The sequence below is a fragment of the Protopterus annectens genome, chromosome 2.part1 (genome assembly GCF_019279795.1).
Source record: "Protopterus annectens isolate FY-2018-M chromosome 2.part1, PAN1.0, whole genome shotgun sequence".
NCBI classification, from domain to species: Eukaryota; Metazoa; Chordata; order Ceratodontiformes; family Protopteridae; genus Protopterus; species Protopterus annectens.
In genome coordinates, this window is record NC_056729.1 from 937,242,917 (window position 1) to 937,265,247 (window position 22,331).

At 40.9% G+C, this 22,331-nt stretch overlaps 1 protein-coding gene across 4 annotated transcripts in view; it reads left to right on the forward strand.

The window, feature by feature from the left end:
* CBR4 (carbonyl reductase 4) overlaps nucleotides 1-22,331 on the forward strand; it is a 767,690-nt gene that overhangs the window by 119,002 nt on the left and 626,357 nt on the right. The gene's annotated exons all lie outside the window — the stretch shown is intronic.

Below are 22,331 nucleotides of genomic sequence, written 5' to 3' on the forward strand. Positions count from 1 at the left end.
TCCCACTTTGTCAGATTTGGTCACACACCTGAGCAGGTCTCCTCAGATCTGGTCTCCGCACTTCTCTCTGGAGCTGGTTTCTCCCAGACTGAGGTCCCCTTTCTTGCAGAAAACTCCTAAAAAGACTTCTCATCCTCCCTCAACATCATCCTCCATCTGGTCTTCCCAGAGTCTTTCTGAATATGATTTGGATAGGATGATGAAAAGGTTTCTTAGAGCTCAGATCCAGATGGGGGTACTTAAGGCTCTGTCCCCCATCAGATCCATGAGTCTGCAACCTTCACACCCTTTAGTGACTCCTTCTCTGATCCGACCTGTAGTTTCAGAGCTGTTGGATCTGAAGATTCCAAGAGTTGAGGCATTGGATCTGAGAATGTTACCTTACTCGACTCCAACTCCTTCACTGATCTGTTTGGCTCTGAGTGTTTTGGAGCAAACTGAGTTTTGGAGCTGAAGCATCAGCATCCAGTCTGGGGGGATGACTTAGACTCCGAGGGTTTCATAGCTGTTGCTTCGCCTCAGTGCCTCTGCTTTGGACAGCTAAAGTCTGATTCCACCTCGGAAACAGAATCCGGAGGGAATGGAGAGTTGGCTGATCCGAGAGCTTTGGCTCCAGGGAAGCTGATTTCCACTTCTCCTGGACTTTTGGCCTGTGAAGTAGTGTAAAGGGTTTTCTCCTGTCCAGGGGATCCTTTGACTATTGCCTCTACAGAACCCTTCTCAGGAGGAATCGGTGTTCCTGGAAGCTTTCAGGTCTGGCCTATCTGTAGCTTGGGTTACTCTCCTGGTGGATGAACTTTTCAACCTTGTCTCCTGCTGGGCATTGAAAGAGACTTATTCTGTAGACCCTGTCCCTAAATGCTTGGACAAGATTCTCAGTGCACCACTGGACAGACAACATTGATTCAGGGGGATTCCTGTAGATGCCATAGTTGTTGCAACAGCCACAAAAAAATGAGCTAGATGACCAGAGCTCAACTGTCCATCCCCCTAACATAGAATCTAGAGCTTTGGACAGATATGGAAAGTGAGTATTTGATCAGTGACCTTTGTTGTATGATTGCTGAATTACCTGGCACATTGTACTAGGTTACAGAGGGACTTAATAAAGGAACTCTCTAACTCTACCCCTGGGTTTATGTCACGGAGAAAATGAAAACTTATTCTTCATGACTGGCCACCCTACAATCCATATCAAACATGTCCATGAGGTTAATATCTCATGCGGCTGAAGATTCCTTAAGGGCTTCAGATACAGGCATATCCATTATGAGTCATGCCTGGATGCACTTTTGTGACTTTGAGGAGCTCTTTAAAATGTTGTTCATCAGTGGTCCTTTTGATGGATTCTCCCATTTTGGGCCCACTGTCCAAGAAACACTTTCCCATAATGAACAAGATGGAAAGACCCTATCTGCTGGAGAAATCCATTTGTCTACCCTGCAGAAGTCCTTCTCAAGGAATTGGCTCTGTGGTAAGAAAATATGGTTTTGGAAATCTCAGGGGCCTTTTCAAGATTCATTTGGAGAATTTTCTCCAAGAGACAGATGGGAAATAATTACAATAATGGAAGATGCCACCCACGTGGCAGAAGGGGTCCGCAAAATCAAGGTTCTCGAGATTCTTTTTCAGACAGACCCTTCCAGTGTTCTTGAAAGGTTGCCTGACTGTTCTTCTCTGGAGGCAGTCGGGGGACACTTGTCTTTGCACCCAGAAGATACATGGGTGCAAAGAATCCTATCCAGAGAATATTTTATTCCCCTTTTTACAAAATCCACCGAGGATAAGAAAAAGTCTCCCTGATATTCCACCCAATCAATGGGAGCAAGCAGCCCTAAAGATTCAAAAGTTGCTAGACAAAAGAGTCATCCAAGAGGTCCCACCAGACCAGAGAAGATCCGTTTTTTACTCGAGGTTCTTTTTAGTGCCAAGGAAAACAGGGGATCTGAGGCCCATTCTGGATCTCTGTTATCTAAACAAATTCATAAACAACTCCAAATTCTGGATGGCCGCAGTCCATTCTACTGTTGCTCCAGAAAGATGACTGGATGTGCTCCATAGATCTGAAAGGTGCGTACTATCACATAAAAATGAACAGACAATCCCGAAGATTCCTTTGCTTCTGGCTGGGAGCCTGTCATTATCAGTTCAGAGCCCCCTCCCCTTTGGTCTCACCATAGCCCCAGGGTGTTCAGCAAATGTATGGCAGCAGTTGCAGCTTATCTAAGACTGCATCAGTTGTGGGTGTTTCCTTATTTAGACGACTATCTTCTCACCGCATCGACCAGGCATCTATTGATAAGAGCCAGAGAATATCTTCTTCAGTTGACTCACTCTCTGTGTATCACTGTAAATCTTGCAAAATTCAAACTTTGGCCAGTACAACTCTTGGAGTTTATAGGAGCTCACCTAGACACAGTGACTCTTCAACTGTTCTTACCACAGAGCAGAATTCTTATTTTAAGGTTAAATGTCACTCAGGTTCTGTTTCATCATTTTCCTCCAGCCAAACTGGTCTTAAGAGCTTTGGGACTGATGGCTGCTGTAATCACTTTGATACCAACAGCTTGTTTTCACATGAGGATCCTTCAGTGGACTTTACAAGTATAATGGTACATTCTACACAACCCTTACAATTGTCGATAAAACTGTCTAGTGTATGCAAGGACTCATATGGTGGATCCAGTCCAATGATATTTACCAAGGTCACCCCTTTATACTTCTCCACCCAGTGCTATGTTGAACACGGCTGCCTCCCAATTTGGGTAGGGGGGCATTACTTGGGACAGACTGTTCAAGGTACATGGGCCGCAGTAGAGAGCAAATTGCATATAAATGTCCTTGAGATGAGAGCGGTCCTATTATGTTAGTGTTGCAGGCCTTCCAGAACTCTCTCCCTTGGGGGGGCAATTGCTATTCAAATGGACAATATGTCAGTGGTTTGGTACATCAACAAACAGGGGGAACCAGATCTTACCTGTTTGCTGAGAAGCAGTGAGAGTTTGGCAGTGGGTGATTTTATCCAACTGCTTTCTTATAACAAAGCACATTCTGGAGAAATCAAATGTGCAGACAGGCTCAGCAGGACTATTCTGATGCCTCCTGAGTGGTCTCTCAGTCAGTCAGTGGCAAACATGATCTTCCACCAGTGGGGTCAGTCATGCTGTGACCTATTTGCCTCTCCCCTCAACAACAAGTGCTGCAGGTTCTTTGCCCTAATCCCCCCTCAGAGACAGTCACCAAGACATGCTTTAGTCCACATTTGGCCCTCTGGTTTCTTCTTTATGCTTATTCTCCCCTACCTCTAATTCCCAAGTGTCTTCAGAAAGCTTTCAAGTTGAAGAGCAAAGTAATCGTCATTGCCCCCTTTTGGCCTTGGCAGATTTGTTTTCCCTTCCTGTGGGTCTCATCTAATGTGTCCTCCATGGACACTGGGCCCCAGCCCAGATCTCCAGTTATACCCATCAGGCCTGTCTCATCCGCACTTTCCGGGCCTCAGATTAACCGCATGGTTTCTCCAATTCCAGTGATGGCTAGACATTCCAAGCTTTCCTCTCCTCTTCAGAGAATTTCGTTTTCATCTCAGAAACCCTCTACAAGAAAGATTTATAAAGGTAAATGGAAGAGATTTTCCTTATGGGCTCAGCAGAGAGATTTGGATCCTTTCTCTGCCCCAGTTCCTGCTGTTTTAGAATCCTAACATTTGTTTTTCAAGGTGGAGTCAGTTTCTCTACTATTAAAGTGCAACTGGCTGTCATTTCGAATTTTCATGTTGGAGATAATGCATTCCCTTTGGCATCATCTAAGCTGCATAAGGCTTTTCTTAAGGGTACTTTTTTTACTTAGGCCGCCTGTCTTATTTTAGTTTTGCAAACTGTAATACAGTCGCCATTTGATCCCTTCGCAAATGTGGACTTTGAGTTTCTTTCTTCGAAAACAGTTTTCCTTGTAGCTATAACTTCGGCAAGACGATTCTCTGAACTCCAAGCACTCTCTTCAAAACTGCCTTACTTAATTTTCTGTAAGGACAAAGTTGCTTGTGTACAAATCCATCTTTATTACCCAAAGTTGAGTCAGAAGCAAACATCGGTCAAGTCATCAGTTTGCCAGTTTTCTTCCTTAAATTTGATAATAAAGGAGAATGCATGCTCCATTCTTTAGATGTACATAGACAACTTCATTTCTATCTTCATAGAATGAAGGAAATTAGGAAGACTGATCAATTATTAATTTCCTTTACCAAAAGCAAATTGAGTAGACCTTTTTCAAAAACTACAATAACTGATTGTATTTCTCATGTGTACTCCTTAAAGGAGAACTCCGCCCCAAAGTCAAGTTTTTCTTTCCCTGTAATCCAAGAATGAACACTTCACATACAGAAAAAACATAATTTAATAATTATGATGTTCATCGTGCATACAGCTGCAGTAATCACATATGGGTTCTCTGCCATCAGGCGGTCCCTCGGTCGGCCGAATTCCAAAGTCTTGGTCCGGCGTCGGTAGTTGTCGCTTTCTTTCCTGACGTCAGTGCGACAGGGGTATACAAGACACAGCCGACGCCATATTCTCCAGTCTTTTTTGCCGCGCGGTGCCCGAAGCAGAAGCAGTTCGCAAGTGCCGGTCGGCCAGCTCCTGAATTTACGAAAAATTGGAAACCGAAGTCTTCTTTAAAGCTAAGTACCCGTTGGAAACTTTTCTTGCCTCAGACCGATGTCAGACAAAGTTAACAATTGTATTTCTTGTGGGAAGCAAATACCGCATAAGGATTTCCATTCCCTCTGCATACCTTGTTTAGGCCCAGACCACGACGTCTCGGGCTGTCGCTTTTGTGCTACTTTCAATAAACGCACTGTTAAGCATAGGGCGGAGTTCGTCCAGCATTATTTTGGTAAAGCCTTTGATTATAAAATGTCATCAGAGACTCCGACTACCGTTTTGTCCAAAAAACGCAAGGACAAGGACCGGCACGCGAGGTCCGCGGTCTCCACCGTTACCACGCCAAAACCGACTGCACGTGGTCCGGTTCTCAGCAAGACGCCTTTGCAGTCCCTGACTACCGACGACACTTCTTTGGCGGTGTCTTCTGTACCTGAGACCGCAGGTGCCTCGGCCCTTACTCAGACTACAACCACCAAAGCCACTGTGAGTGTTGAGTCTCCTAATGTGGACAGGTCCACTTCCACCCAGGGTGTCTTTAGGCCCTCATCTTCCTTTTCCATTAAGGCCTTTACTAAGTCCAAATCGGCCATGCATCCCAAGAGGCCTGTTGCTCAGGGCCCATCCCCAGGCCTCATGCCTAAAAAACAGATGCTTAAAATGGCTGAGGATTTGATTACCCTTATCAGGGGTTCTCAACCCCCTCCAGACAAGAGACCCAGAGTGGAGGAAGATTCTCCCTCTTCTGAACAGGGCTCCATTTTCTCAGAACATTCTGATGTAGAGGAGCACTCGTACTCCCCTTATGAAGATTCGGATGCAGAACAGTCCATTCCTTCTGTATCTCCCCCAGAGGATTTCTCTTTTGGGGAAACCTTGCACACCTTGAGGGAGCACTTCCATTGGGAAGGCCAAGACTTTTCTGATTCCAAGAAAAGGCTTAGGGAATTTTTTTTGTTACCTCAACACAGACCGCTGGCTATACCTCCTGTCTTGGACATACTTGATGATGTTTACTCAGAGGCTTGTCTTAGTCCGGATTCCCTGCCTCTTGCCCCAGTCAAACCTGATAGGTACTACAGAGTTCCTAACTCTCACCAATTTCTTTTCAAAAGCCATAATGCTGACCCTGAAACCATTTCTCAAGGCCCCAAGGGAATGAAGGCCTCTACTGCCAAGAATCCACTACCTTCAGAAAGAGAATCTAGATCCTTAGAAAGGTGGGGGAAAAAGGTATACACCTCGGCCACCCTAGCCATGAGGGCCTTAAATTGTCAGTTCCATATGCTTAAATACCAGCAGTTTGTGTTATCTCAATTAAGAAATAAAATGTCTCAACCTGAACAACCAGATTTGAAGGAATTGCAGGATATGATGCATAGTGCAGAACAAGTGGGTAAACACACCTTACAATGTGGCTATGATGCCTTAGAGGCCTCAAGTAGAGCTGCTGTTACAGGATCAGTCATTCATAGACATGCTTGGCTTAGGGAACAAAGTTTGCCTGATCATGTTAAAGCTAAACTACTAGATGCTCCTTTACAAAAGGAGGTATTATTTGGTACTAATGCTGAGGAGATACTACGTAAAATAGAAGAAAAAGCTAAATCTATGCAAACTGTCAAGGCTTTTCTACAGGTACAACCACCTCGTTTTAGCAGAAATTGGCCTTCTAAAAACTGGTCCTTTCCAGCCACGGACAAGCCCCAAAGAGGTAGATACAGGCGCACAAGGGGCAGAGGACAATCTCAAGGATCATATAGAGGCAGACAGTGGCAAACTCCAGCACCAAGAGGTGGCGAGGACAGTGCACAGCAATACAGAAAACAAACCCAATGACTTCCTCCTTTTCATGCCAAGCAAGTCTCAGCTGGCAGCTCCCTTGGGAGGAAAGCTGGCATTATTTACAAGAAATTGGCATATTATCACAACAGACAAATGGATCCTGGACATTATAAACAGAGGCTACAGATTTCATTTTCACACTCTTCCAAAAATGAGAGGCATGCCAAACCTGCCACACAATCAAAGGGCAGAGGCACAAATACAAATTTCAAAACTCATGGACATGAAAGCTATTCAAAAGGTACCTACTCACGAACAAGGTCAAGGTTTTTATTCCAGACTATTTCTGGTACCAAGGAAAGGAACCGACTGGAGACCCATTTTGGACTTCTCCATCCTAAATACATTTCTACTCGTACCAAAATTCAAGATGCTCACACTACAGCAGCTTCTTCCCATGCTGGGCAAGGGGTTTTGGCTGGTAACATTGGACCTCAAGGAGGCATTACCTGCATGTCCCAATCAGACAAAGCTGCAGAAGATACCTCAGATTTCTTGCAGGTTCAATCCACTATCAATTCTCTGCATTGCCCTTTGGCTTATCTACTGCACCCAGAGTATTCACAAAATGCCTGGCATCAGTAATCGCCTACTGCAGACTTCAAGGGATACAAATTTACCCTTATTTAGACGACTGCCTGATCCAAGCGGACAGCAAGCACAAACTTCTGGAACATCTGGCTTATGCAATACGGTTACTGAATTCTCTGGGATACACAATCAACAAAGAGAAATCCAGGCTAACACCATCTCAGAAAATAACTTTCCTGGGTGCCAAATTGGACACAAACACCCAGATGGCCTACCTTACGCCAGAAAAACAGGGGCAACTAACTCAGTACTTCAAAATACTAGCAAATTGTACCAGGCTTACTGCAAGGAAAATCCTGCAGGCTCTGGGCTTCATGGCATCTTGCATTCTTTTAATCCCATGTGCAAAGTTGCATATGAGAAAACTTCAATGGTACCTAAAAAACCTATGGTCTCAGCACATCCACAATTTGGAAACAATAATACCAATAATTCCATGTTTGCAAAAGGAATTTCTATGGTAGGCCCAAGCATGTCAAACAAACACAGGTCTCCCATTCTGCAAGCCTCAAGCAAATCAAGTCATCACAACAGACGCCTCAGATTACGCCTGGGGGGCGCACATGACAGACAGGTGCATTCAGGGCAAATGGTCCCAAAAGGAGAAGCACCTTCACATCAACCAAAAAGAAATGCTAGCAGTGATAAATGCAATTACAGCATTCAAGGACCTCCTGCATCCAGGACAATTATTAATAAGAACAGACAACACCACAGTAATGTGGTACATAAACAAACAAGGAGGAACACATTCATACCCCTTGTGCAGACTAGCCATGACACTTTGGAACTTGGCTCTGGAATGGCAAATGGAACTTCAAGCACAATACTTGCCAGGTTTGGAAAACACGCTGGCAGACAGTCTAAGCAGAAATATGACAGATCCGCACGAATGGAAGTTGCACCCTCAGGTGTTTACACAGATAATCCAAGCGTGGGGAAGGCCAGACATAGATCTCTTCGCCTCCCACAGGAATCATCAATTGGAAAAGTTTTGTTCAAGGACCTTCCATCCAAAGGCCTGGAGAGTGGACGCCCTTTCATTCAGTTGGACAGCATGGACAGTGTACGCTTTCCCACCTCTGCCTCTTCTGCCCAAGGTGCTCTTCAAAGCAAGAGCAGACAGACTGAAGATGATACTGATTGCTCCAGACTGGCCAAGACAGCACTGGTACCCACTCCTGAGGAGCCTAACACATACTCCTCCCTGGCTTCTACCTCTAATGCCTCTTCTGCTGACTCAGCACAGCTACAAAACTTTTCACAGTCAGCTGAAAACACTCAATCTCGCTGCATGGAAAAATTCCTTAACACCACAACAGATCCTACTCCCCAAAGAGGTGCAGGACGTCATTCTGTAGGCCAGAAGGCCATCAACTAGAAAGGCCTACTCCGCAAAATGGAAACGGTTTTGCTCCTGGAATGAGAAAAAAGGCCAGGATCCTAGAAAACTAAATTTGCCTCAGGTATTACAGTATCTAGCTGAGCTGCTGAACAGTGGGCTTTCATTTAAATCCATGCCTCAGCCATTTCTGCAGAATTCAACACGGATCCACCGTTATTCTCTCACCCACTTTTAAGACAGTTCCTCAGAGGGGCTAAGAATATAAGACCACCAAGGAAACAACCAGTGCCAGCCTGGGATCTTAATTACATTCTAGAAAAATTAACATTGCCTCCCTTTGAACCAGCTGTCTCAACAAGATTTGCAATATTTGTCCTGGAAAACAGCTTTCCTTCTGGCCATTACCTCAGCTCGTAGGGTTTCGGAGCTACAAGCCCTCATGGCTGTGCAGCCCTTTCTCATCTTCCATCAGGACAGGGTTTCCCTTCGAACCAATCCGTCATTTATGCCTAAAGTGGTATCCAGGGTAGCTTTGAATCAAGCCATACACTTACCTACCTTTTACCCCAGTCCTCAAAACAAAGGGGCAAGGCTGCTACATTCCTTAGACATCCATAGGCAGCTACGTTATTATTTGGACAGAACAAAGCTTTCAGGAAATCAGAACAGCTTTTTGTGTCCTATGCTGTAGGAGCTCAAGGGAAGCCTGTTACCAAACAGACAATTTCAAAATGGGTAGGCCACTGCATACGATTTTGTTACTCCTATCATGGGAAATCTGTCCCTACAGGCATCAGATCCCACTCCACCAGGGCCACAGCTACCTCTACAGCCTTCCTCAGAGGAGTTCCTACCAAAGATATCTTGGAGGCAGCCACTTGGAGTTCTGTGCATACCTTCACAAAACACTACCACCTGCCTTTATATTCCAAAACTAGAGCAAGCTTTGCCACTGCTGTATTGCAGGGCATTCTAGCTCATCCCAGTTCCACCTAGTGCCTACCACCCTGTGCGTAGCTTTGGGATTCTACCCATATGTGATTACTGCAGCTGTATGCACGATGAACATAGTACAGTTTTGTACCTACCATAAATGTAGATGTTCGAGTGCTAATATAGCTGCAGTACAGGTTTCCCTCCCTCCTTCCCCTCTTGGTAAAGGACTAGTGGCTAACACCTCCTCTTACAACCTAATTTGGGTTATCCTCCTATGGTGTATTTGCTTGCAACTACTGTTTTTTGATTACATTGCATTGCTTGAATATATTTTTATATATAATTTATGTATTGCCTTCCTTCTGGGGGCACCTGACATCTGGGGCAAGAAAAGACTGAAGAATATGGCGTCGGCTGTGTCTTATATACCCCTGTCGCACTGACGTCAGGAAAGAAAGCGACAACAACCGACGCCAGACCAAGACTTTGGAATTCGGCCGACCGAGGGACCGCCTGACGGCAGAGAACCCATATGTGATTACTGCAGCTGTATTAGCACTCGAACATCTACATTTATGGTAGGTACAAAACTGTACTTTTGCCTTTCTTTCCTGCATCTGTCTCATCTGTTACACCACAACAGCTACTAAGAGTGGTGCAGTAATTAAGTTAGGTCACTTACCCGAACAGAAGAGTCTTTAAGAAAACAATGACATGTAAATGTGCCTTATCAGTTACAGATTCCCAGCATCACACCTCCGACAGTATTCCTTGGAGTCTGAGCAAAGTCAGGGCTTTCAAGCTTAGTTTTTAGATGCAGATGTCTTTCCCCATATTAAAACTCAGTTCCACAAAGAAAGCAAGCAAGTATGTTTATCTAACTTCTTACTTTCTGTCAATATATGATTTTGCATTTTTTTCTACACTGTAATTTCTGCAAAAGTGCATGTTTCCTCTGGATTTGGGGAAAGAAGATTAACATCAATGACTTTAATTCTAGCTACAATTTTTAAAATTGTGAATGCAAAACAAAGCATCTCAGCCCAAGTAATGCCTATTAATCACAGTGGTCCTATTTCTCACACTTGAACACCAAGCTACAGTTGTTACTTTGAGAAGAACAATTAACTCAGCTAAGTTTTCAAGCCTGTCATTCAAACATTCCTTAAAATGCTGTGACAGAGATGGCCACTAATGAAAATCAAAGGAAGCAAAGTAATTAAAAATGCGGATTGATGCTGACAATGAAAAGTAAGCAGTCACAGCAATGTTGTCAACTAATGCGAGAGAAAACTACAGTAAATGATCCCCTCATCTTAAGGATTTCTTTCTGTCCCTCTAACATGACATAAGGAAGGTGATGCCATTGATTGCAAAACAAAACTGTTAGCCATGGCAGCCTCCTTCAGATCATTTTGGGGTATAAGAAATTATAAAATAACAGTAACCATTTACTTTGATACAGAGGCATTAGCAATGTAGAAAAGTTCAAGATTTGCTGAAAAAGTTTTTTTTTTCTTCAGTTTTTGGGTTTGGTTCTCCTTTAAAAGGTTTAATCTTGCCAAGACAATCAAATGCTTATTCAGGTTGGTCAATGGCTTCATCATCTGCTTTTTGGTCCAGAGCTTCCATTGATGATATTTGTTCAGCTACCACTTGGTCTAAAGCTCATACCTTTGTGGCTCATTACAAGTTGGATATCATCCCCAGGAAAAGAGCAGCATTTGGATCCAGAACATCCTTCCAAGAGGGCCACCCAAGGCTACTGTAACTGGGGACTCTGTACCATTTGTTGAGGAACAAATGAAAAGGGCAACATCAGATATTTAAGTTACATCCTCATTTTCAACTTCCCTCCCACCTTCCCTCTTCCTTGTCTTTGGGAACAACCTGGTGGGGTTGTTACTGTTTGAGATCCTGGTCCATTTTATTACATCTTTTTCTATCAGTGTTATGGTTATGTTACATTTTTCAAACATAGCTTAGAGGCAGCAAACTCGATCTGAGGTAAAGCAGGGATATTATGGGTAAAGGGAAGAGCTCGACAGTTGGATTCTAAACTGAAAAAAAGTGGCAGAGTTGGATCCAAGGATCAGATCCGAACAAATTCGTTGAAGAAGAATGAAAATAGACAACACAGATGCATAGTTATGGTAAGTGCATAACTTAAAAGTTTTGTGTAACTTTAGTCATGGTCCATACTTGTGAAACAGATTATTTGCCTTTTTTCTCAGCACTATACCTACCTCAGTGTTACATTGTGTTGTGTAGCAGCAGGTCCGCCAATGACTCCTGACCTGGCCCCTGCTTCACTGTTACCATGAGTATTTCAGACAGCACTATAGTGCCTAATGTGTTAACAGTTTTCATATCACTAAGTTATGCAGCATGAGGGAGACCATGAATATCTTGTTGCAAGCCTCTGGTATATACTGCAGAATGCCATCAGTTGCGTCCAAGCATGAAAATCGTGTCTTTGGCATTCTGAGCACATATTCAGTGATCTTCATTGTCTGTGGCAGTGTGGTGTTGTATGCCATCTGTACCATGGTCTGTGAACTGATAGGAGTCATAAGCCACAGTTCCAAGGCATATCCTGCATCACTTGTGACACACAAATGTGATCAGTATTCTAAGTGGTCTGCTACCTACCCTTATGTAATGAGATTAGGATAATTTTTGTGGATAGCAGTGTGTGCACCTACCAATTTGATGGCCTTTTGAAAAGTCACCACACACAAAATGCTGTAAGCATTGAATATATGCCAGTGCACCAGATGTGAACATAATGAGAATTACCTGGTGAGTTTAGACGGTATCTTGAATATAATAAATGCCCTGTGCACTGTACACCACTAGGCATTTAGAGGGGAAGCCCTGATGATGTACTGGACATTTTGTAGAGCAGGTGGGCCTTGATGACATTGTGCATATAATCAGTGGACCCCAGGACCCTAGGGAAATGAACTATGTTAAATAATGCTTGCACAGCAGTGGTTCTCTCCTCTGCTATCCATGGAAAACAAACATACTCTTCTGCAGCATCACATCACAGAAATAATGTAAGAAGTGTGCGGCTGAGTACTGTGAAACTACTAGCATACCCATTTTTGGACACTAAAAGCTCCGCTTAACTAGGATGATTAATATTATGCAGAGCTTCATATCCACTGTGTTAAACAGTCCATGCATCCCTCTTGATTCCATGTGAGAACAACACAGGTCTACTAGCTCCCCGTATGGTGTTTCTGTCCACATGATATGTAAGCTGCTGCTGGACTCCCTGTGACACAGAGGATGATGACTCACAACATTGCAGTCACTGGCTGCCGTGGTGACCACAAACACATGCTGACCTACTACAGCAGCTGTTGCTCAGGTATCTTATTGTGAGCCATACAAATGTACATCAGAAATGATGATCTGGTAAGCTGATCACCACAGCTCTTTGCTCTAATTTTATACATTCTTTTTATTATCACCTTTATTCAATTATTACTTAAGACATGCATTTATATAAAAGTAAACCATATTAATATGTACACATTTAGAAACAATGCATCACATATATTCTTTTGTACAGTTATCATCAATCCAACATTACATAAATTGCTTATTTTCTGCCTTTCCTTAAACATATCACTCCGTATTCTGCACATACTGTTCCCACAATTTCCATTTTTTTTCTATATAATTTGCTCCTACAATTTTTTTCTAAAGATTACACTTCTATTTCTTTTATCTCAGTTACAATATTAACTACTTCAAATACGGTTGGTTTAGACTTTGGTATCCATTTTCTAGCATTTGCTTTTTTTGGCAGCTACCAAAATTAAACTTAGCAAGGCCATATTATGTCTAGGCAATTCAGATCTTGTATCCCGGCCCCCCAAAATAATTTCCTTAGACCCATTTGCTCACCTAATATTTCTAATAGAATGCTCTGTAGGAAATTTCTGAAGTCTGCCAACTTGTTGCACAACCAAAAGTATATGCTCCCAGTCACCTCTTTCTTCCCCATCACACCTGCAACATTTGACATTTACGTGGGGAAACAATTGGGAGTCTGCTTAGGGTATAAAAATAGCCATGCAAACACAAACAAAATCTTCCTAAACCTTCTAGACTTTGTTGCATACTTGAGAGCCATGCATATATCCTTCCATTGTTTCCTTGTGAATTGCTTATCTAATCTGTCTTCCCAATCTTTTCTAACTCTCCCTGTTTAATTCCTATAGTTATGCAATATTTTATATGGCCTACTAATTACCGTTTTTAATAGCAGCTTCTGTTCTATATTCAATTAAAAACTCAACCAAAGCAGGTCTTTCACTTATGTTTCCCATATCCCTTTTTCTTTGCTTATACCAATCACTGATAGGGAAGGAAGTCTCTAGCCTGCAGTCCAAATTTGGCCACTTCCCATTCTATTACCTTTCCTTCTCTAGTTATTTGCTATTATCTTGGTTTCTTTGCCAGTTTTCTCCAATAAATTCCAGCCCCTCTTGCATATTCTATGTGCCCCAAATTGCAGTCATCCCTATCGGCAAAATCTCCTTGCTCCATTCTTGGGTTGGCTTAGTTCTTAGAATAGAAGCCAAAAGGAACAGGAGATGTCAATGTTGCAAAACAAGTCCAGTTGAAACACAAATAATGAACGCTTTATTTAGTCTGCGTTTTCGTCCACCAAAAGACTTCATCAGATACAACAATCATAAACACAACTCCCTTTTATACATAATTAATAAAATCCTAACTAATCATGTCAATCATTTATTTCAAAATGAACAAATGAATTGCCACCTTTCATTATGCAATTCTAATGAACCTTAGTTCGTGAACCTTTAAAAATGTTAAAATCCCATTATATTTAAATAACCTTATTAAAAATATAGCATAAAATGTTTTAAAAAACTTTTATACTCATTCTTTGAATTATATTGGATTGGAAATCATGAGCATTTAATTTATATATTAAGTGTGTTATATTACTTAGAATCCAAGGTGCAGGGTTTGAGTCTCAGAAGGGATAATTGGCTAGGCTTAAAAAGGCTCACAAGAGCAGTTAGCTTAGTACTAATCTATGAATCTATGAATCCCATTGTACTCGCTATTTAAAAGTGGATAGTGCCATCTACTGGTCTTATTTATTATAACTTCTGTGATTATATGTTTGTTGCTTTTAGCCTTAATAGTGGTAAAATGGAAATGTGTTCCTTTAAGCCAGGGGCTTTATATGCTTCCAAGGCTAATTGCCACCACAGTTCTCTGTAGCCAATATTTTCTTCCCAAGGACCACCTCTGATGTCCACTTTAACTTGGTCCAACACAAAGAATCTGAATTCATGTTCTTTACATACCAGTGAGGGTCTAAATAGTGCGTTGGTTTCTTTACATTTTTTAATATCGTAGATGTGTTCATAAATCCTCTTTTTTAAGGATCTTTCAGTCTTACCTATGTAGTAGGATGAACAATTTTTACAAATTACTAAATATACCAACCCCTAGACTCACAATTAAAATAGCCTTTACTGTACAGCCATAATCCCCTGCTATCTAAATAAATTTTCTCCTGATTTATTATGAACTCACATTGTCTGCATTTTCCACATTTGTAAGTACCAACCTTGTCTGAGTTGGCCCTTTCCCCTAATTTTCTGTTTCTAACATTCCCTGTCTCTAACATGTTTTTTTATATTTGTAGAATTTTTGAACACCACCTTTGGATTTAGTTCTGAGAGTCCCTCTATATCTGAAAGGATTATGAACTTCTCCCGTTCTTTTTGAAAATCTTCTTTTACCTTATTAAGAGCATTGAATTCTAGGACTAGTGCCTGGTGATAATTTTCCTTCTTTACTATCCCATTATTATTGCCATTGTATGAATCTACCTTTTCCCCTTTTATTGGTTTGAATCTTCCCCCTCTTGCTTTTGTAACTTCCATCCTGAATTCCATGATGAATTCCTTTGGATATCCTCTGTCGAGGAACATCCCTTCTAATTTATCACATTCCTTGGTGAAGTCCTCGTCAGTACTTGTCACCCTTGATCCCCTGACGAATTGTCCCTTCACCAAGTTCTTCTTACAATAAATAGGATGTCCACTATCAAAGTGAAGGAATGAATTAACGTATGTGTCCTTCCTATACACTCTGGTCTCTAGGGCATCATTCTTTTTGACAATTTCAACATACAAACATGCTATACTTGTATTGGATGTTGTATAGGTAAATTTGAGGAAACTGGTAGTTTCCTCTATATATTTAATAAACTCTTTTAATTTACCATGGCCCCCAGTCCAAAAAATTATTATGTCATCAAGGAATCTTTTGTACAGCTTAAAATGTTTTGAGTAATCAGACTGGAAGATGAATTTCTCTTCCCAATTGGCGAGAACTAAGTTGGCAAAAGTAGGTGCACAGGCTGCACCCATTGCAACTCCCTGGATTTGTTGGAAAAATTCACCTTGGTGAGCTAAGAAATTATTTCTTAGTATTAAGTCCATCAAGCCTGTGCACGCTACTTTGTCTTCAAATGCCAATTTGTTGTCATTAAATACTTCCTCCTCAAACATTCTAATACCTTCTTCATATGGCATAGACCCAAATAAGTCCACTACGTCTATAGTCACGAATAATATATTTTTGTCAAACAAATCTGGGACTAGTTCTCTTAATAAGTCCCAAGAATCTCTTAAAATAGCCTTTTTGTTTTTCCATATGTGTTTTGTTTTTACATCCACAAATCTAGCCAAGGGTGTAGTTTTAGACCCTTCAGCTGATACTATGGGTCTAAAGGGGGGGGGGTCAACACTATTCTTATGTATTTTCGGTGTACCGAAAATAACTGGTATTTGCATTCATCCACGCACAACTTAAGAATTTTGAAAGTGTAATGGAGGAAACAAGAGAGTTGATAAAAAGATAAGATATAAGAACAATTTGGATGGACAGGAGAAAAAAACATTGGAAGAACTTAGATACAATGAAGAAATCAGGGTCATGAAGCCCGACAAGGGTGGGGGAGTGGTCATAATGGAATTGATGGAATATGAAGGAAAAATGAATAGGATATTAATGGATGAAACTAAATATAGGGTAGTTTCACGTAACGAAATAAATCTAGCTTATCATAAGATAGATATGATGTTACAAGACATGGTCATCGAAATAGTTATTGATGAAAAGATGTTTTCCTTCCTTAAAACCAACAAGCCCAAAATACCAGTTATTTTCGGTACACCGAAAATACATAAGAATAGTGTTGACCCCCCCCCCCCTTTAGACCCATAGTATCAGCTGAAGGGTCTAAAACTACACCCTTGGCTAGATTTGTGGATGTAAAAACAAAACACATATGGAAAAACAAAAAGGCTATTTTAAGAGATTCTTGGGACTTAAGAGAACTAGTCCCAGATTTGTTTGACAAAGATATATTATTCGTGACTATAGACGTAGTGGACTTATTTGGGTCTATACCATATGAAGAAGGTATTAGAATGTTTGAGGAGGAAGTATTTAATGACAACAAATTGGCATTTGAAGACAAAGTAGCGTGCACAGGCTTGATGGACTTAATACTAAGAAATAATTTCTTAGTTCACCAAGGTGAATTTTTCCAACAAATCCAGGGAGTTGCAATGGGTGCAGCCTGTGCACCTACTTTTGCCAACTTAGTTCTCGCCAATTGGGAAGAGAAATTCATCTTCCAGTCTGATTACTCAAAACATTTTAAGCTGTACAAAAGATTCCTTGATGACATAATAATTTTTTGGACTGGGGGCCATGGTAAATTAAAAGAGTTTATTAAATATATAGAGGAAACTACCAGTTTCCTCAAATTTACCTATGCAACATCCAATACAAGTATAGCATATTTGTATGTTGAAATTGTCACAAAGAATGATGCCCTAGAGACCAGAGTGTATAGGAAGGACACATACGTTAATTCATTCCTTCACTTTGATAGTGGACATCCTATTTATTGTAAGAAGAACTTGGTGAAGGGACAATTCGTTAGGGGATCAAGGATGACAAGTACTGACGAGGACTTCACCAAGGAATGTGATAAATTAGAAGGGATGTTCCTCGACAGAGGATATCCAAAGGAATTCATCATGGAATTCAGGATGGAAGTTACAAAAGCAAGAGGGGGAAGATTCAAACCAATAAAAGGGGAAAAGGAAGATTCATACAATGGCAATAATAATGGGATAGTAAAGAAGGAAAATTATCACCAGGCACTAGTCCTAGAATTCAATGCTCTTAATAAGAAGGTAAAAGAAGTGTTTCAAAAAGAACGGGAGAAGTTCAAAATCCTTTCAGATATAGAGGGACTCTCAGAACTAAATCCAAAGGTGGTGTTCAAAAATTCTACAAATATAAAAAACATGTTAGAGACAGGGAATGTTAGAAACAGAAAATTAGGGGATTGGGCCAACTCAGACAAGGTTGGTACTTACAAATGTGGAAAATGCAGACAATGTGAGTTCATAATAAATCAGGAGAAAATTTATTTAGATAGCAGGGGATTATGGCTGTACAGTAAAGGCTATTTTAATTGTGAGTCTAGGGGGTTGGTATATTTAGTAATTTGTAAAAATTGTTCATCCTACTACGTAGGTAAGACTGAAAGATCCTTAAAAAAGAGGATTTATGAACACATCTACGATATTAAAAAATGTAAAGAAACCAACGCACTATTTAGACACTCACTGGTATGTAAAGAACATGAATTCAGATTCTTTGTGTTGGACCAAGTTAGAGTGGACATCAGAGGTGGTCCTTGGGAAGAAAATATTGGCTACAGAGAACCGTGGTGGCAATTAGCCTTGGAAGCAAATAAAGCCCCTGGCTTAAATGAACACATTTCCATTTTACCACTATTAAGGCTAAAAGCAACAAAGATATAATCACAGAAGTTATAATAAATAAGACCAGTAGATGGCACTATCCACTTTTAAATAGCAAGTACAATGGGATTCTAAGTAATATAATACACTTAATATATAAATTAAATGCTCATGATTTCCAATCCAATATAATTCAAAGAATGAGTATAAAAGTTTTTAAAAACATTTTATGCTATATTTTTAATAAGGTTATTTAAATATAATGGGATTTTAACATTTTTAAAGGTTCACGAACTAAGGTTCATTAGAATTGCATAATGAAAGGTGGCAATTCATTTGTTCGTTTTGAAATAAATGATTGACATGATTGGTTAGGATTTTATTAATTATGTATAAAAGGGAGTTGTGTTTATGATTGTTGTATCTGATGAAGTCTTTTGGTGGACGAAAACGCAGACTAAATAAAGCGTTCATTATTTGTGTTTCAACTAGACTTGTTTTGCAACATTGTCATCTCCTGTTCCTTTTGGCTTCTTTTTTTCGTGTTATTGGTTTTTGGTGTGGAAGTTTTGTGTTCTTATTAGTTCTTAGAATACTTTCTGCTACTTTATGAATATAACATTCTGTATGACTGTTGTTATTCTCCATAAGGATCAACATCCAAAATCTTACTCTGTTCTTATTTCTTGAATTTCCCGTTTCTTCATCATCCCTTTCCACTTTGAAATATAACTTTCTGATTGTGTTATGTATAAGGGCCTTAACTGTGTAGCTTTAAAATATTCCTTGTTTTGTTGGAAGGTTCAACTTATCCCACTTGAACCTTGCACTCTTCCCCATCCAGATAAATTCCTTCAACTCTTTATTAATTATTTTCCACACTTTCTCCTCTAGTTGATAAACATATGCCTGACTTGTATATAAAAGATTAAAACATTTTCACTGCTTGTATCTTGCTATCCATGGCCATAAATAAAAGCTTCCATTTTCTCAGTTTTTGCATTACCTTTTGTTTAGTCTCTTCCCACATATTCTTAGCTGCGGTAACAGAATCCTTTTTAATCCATATTCCTAAATATTTAATTTTATCATGTCCTTATAAATATTGGTATTGCTGGGCCAATTCATGAGTGGGTACAAAGTTTACAGCTGTAGCCTTTGTTTTATCTTCATTAATTTTATATCCAAAAAAGACATGAAACTGTCTTAAGATGTTCCACAGCACACTGAGATGCCCTTTTCTTGTACAAAATAATGCATTCTGTAAATAAAGCCAACTTTCCTTAATTACTATATGGATTATATCCTTGAATTTCTGAATCCCTTATTTTGTTTGCCAGTGGCACTAAATATAATGCAAATAACAAGAGGTAAAGCCTGGTTGCTCTATTCAGATACAACTTGTCAGAGAGGAACCTTCCCACTTTAATGTTTCCCTCCGATCCCTCATGCATTCTCCTAATTAATCTTATTGTTGCATTAGGGAATGCAAATGCTTCCATTGTCCTATTCATAAAATCCCAGCATAGTGTGTTGAATGCTTTATCTATATCAAGACCCACCCACAGCAGCAGTATTTTTTTTACACTCGGCTTCCCTCTGGATCATCATTGCTCTACTAATGTTGTAAAATGCTTGCCTCCCTTCCAGAAAACCACATAGATCCATATATGTCAATTTTGTTGGCACCTTTGCCATTCTTTAGCTATTACAGATATAAATACTTTATAATCGTGGTTTAAAATTGAAATGAAAATTCACATCCATTGCCTTCATCAGTGTCATTCATGCAAATACTTGATCAAATGCTTAAATAGCATTACTCTTAAGTGAGCTCCATCCATAATAAATCAATTATAAGATATCATTTAGTCCAGGTGAAAATAGTGCCCCTAGTCTGACAATCCAAAATTGTTATTGTTCTTTTTTATTCAGTACACCATGCCAACCTAATTTGTTGCATTTGCCATACTATTTCTGTCTATCTCTGTAAAATTAAATATAGCTGTGGAATGTTTTTGCAGTATGTTTATACAAAGCATTGGAAGAGTGACAATTTCTAATGTCACTCATTTGTTCATAAATATGGGTTTTTAATAGTATGGACATTTGTCTAACACAAAGATACCCACACCTCCAGGTTGGTGGCACAGCACGAAGCATCAGAAACTATCCATGTGCAACTAACAGTGGATAAAACTGCCTTCCAGTTTATAGCCTGCTACAGACCACCCTCCCAAACACAGGAACCCCACTCGGCCTTGCTGAGAATACTGGAAAATATGAAGGTCTCTCCAAACACCATTATATTGGGCGACTTCAGCTACCCAAACATAGACTGGGAGCATTACTCTAGCTCCAACACCCTAGCCCAAAGGTTCCTAGAATTTGTAAACTCAAATGCTATGGAACAACTTGTTACCACTCCCACAAGAGGGGAAAACATACTGGACCTGATCATCACCAACATGGGGACACTATGCTCCAGACCAGAAGTGCATCCCTCACTGGTAAGATCAGACCATAAACTAATCTCACTGGATATTCACATCCCGACCCCCCCCCCCCTGCCCAGAAAACCACAGTGAAAAACTTCTCTAAAGCAAATTTCACATGCCTCAAAACCAAGGCGGAATCCTTCAAAGCCCCCGGGCCTGTGGAAAATACGGCCCAGACCGCAGAATTCTTTATAAACGCATTCTGTGAACACCTTCAGGAATGCATGGATCATGCAATCCCAAATAAAACCAAGACCCAATGCTCCAAAGGCAGACGTCCTGTCTGGTGGACCCCAGCCATAAACAAACTATACAGTAGAAGGAGAAAGCTACTACATGATAGAGCAAAATCCCAAAAAGGGAAGGCATCTCTGATCAGTATTAGCAAAAAACTACGGGCACTCATAAAATCGTCTAATGCCAGCTTCGAGAGAAAAATTGCACAGAACACTAAGGATAATCACAAGGCTTTCTTTAGTTATGTTAGGAACCTGGGTGGGAATTCCCAGATATGCTCAGAATTAGTCCAAAATGACAATACACCGAGCCCACAGACATTGCCAACCTCCTAGCTGACAGGTTCAGTGCAAACCCCCCCCCTCCCCACCAAAAGGGCAAATATCTATCCCAACAGAGTGCTGCCCCCCTGACATCTCAGATGCTCAGGTAAGAGCCGCCCTCTCCAAAGCAAAAAACACAGCATCAATGGGACCAGATGGTGTCCCGGGCTGCGTCCTACGTGAACTCCAAGAAGAGCTAAACCCAAACATAAAACTACTGTTCAATCTTAGCCTTACTACAGGATGTGTACCCAGAGAGTGGCATACAGCAACAGTGGTCCCTCTCCACAAAGGTGGTGCCTCAACGGATCCTGGAAACTATTGCCCCATAAGCCTGACTAGCTTGGTCTGCAAAGCTATGGAAAGGATCATCATGGACCTCATAAATAAAGATATTGGAGACCTACAGACACTGGATCATACCCAGTTTGTCTTTGTTAAGGGCAGATCCTGCCTCTTAAACCTGGTCGATTTCTTTGAAACAGTCACCAAGGCCATTGACGGGGAAGGTGGTCCACACAGCCTACCTGGACCTCGCAAAAGTCTTCGATACAATACCCCACTCTGGCATTATAGATAAGCTCACCAGCTTAAATATAAACCCCTATGTCACTAGATGAGTTGCAAACTGGCTCAAGGACAGAACCCACATGGTTAGAATTGCTGGAGCCATGTCAGACTCCAAACCAGTTACAAGTGGCGTCCCACAAGGCTCAGTCCTGGGTCCTCTCTTGTTCGGTATATATTTCTCGGCGGTACAGGCCAACATGGAAGGACTGTGGCTGACCAAGTTCGCAGATGACTGCAAACTGGGTGCCATAATCAACTCTCCAGCCGACGCAAGCATCCTCCAAAAGGGCCTCATAGAAACAGACAACTGGTGCCAGAGCCATGGCCACAAGCTAAATGCCAAAAAGTGTATATTCATCTCCTTTGGCAAAAACAAAGTGCCCACAAATTTACACATAGGTGGTAATCCATTAAGTACAGAAGAAGTAATTAGGGACCTGGGGACCCAAGTTGATAGCAATCTCTCATTTGACAAC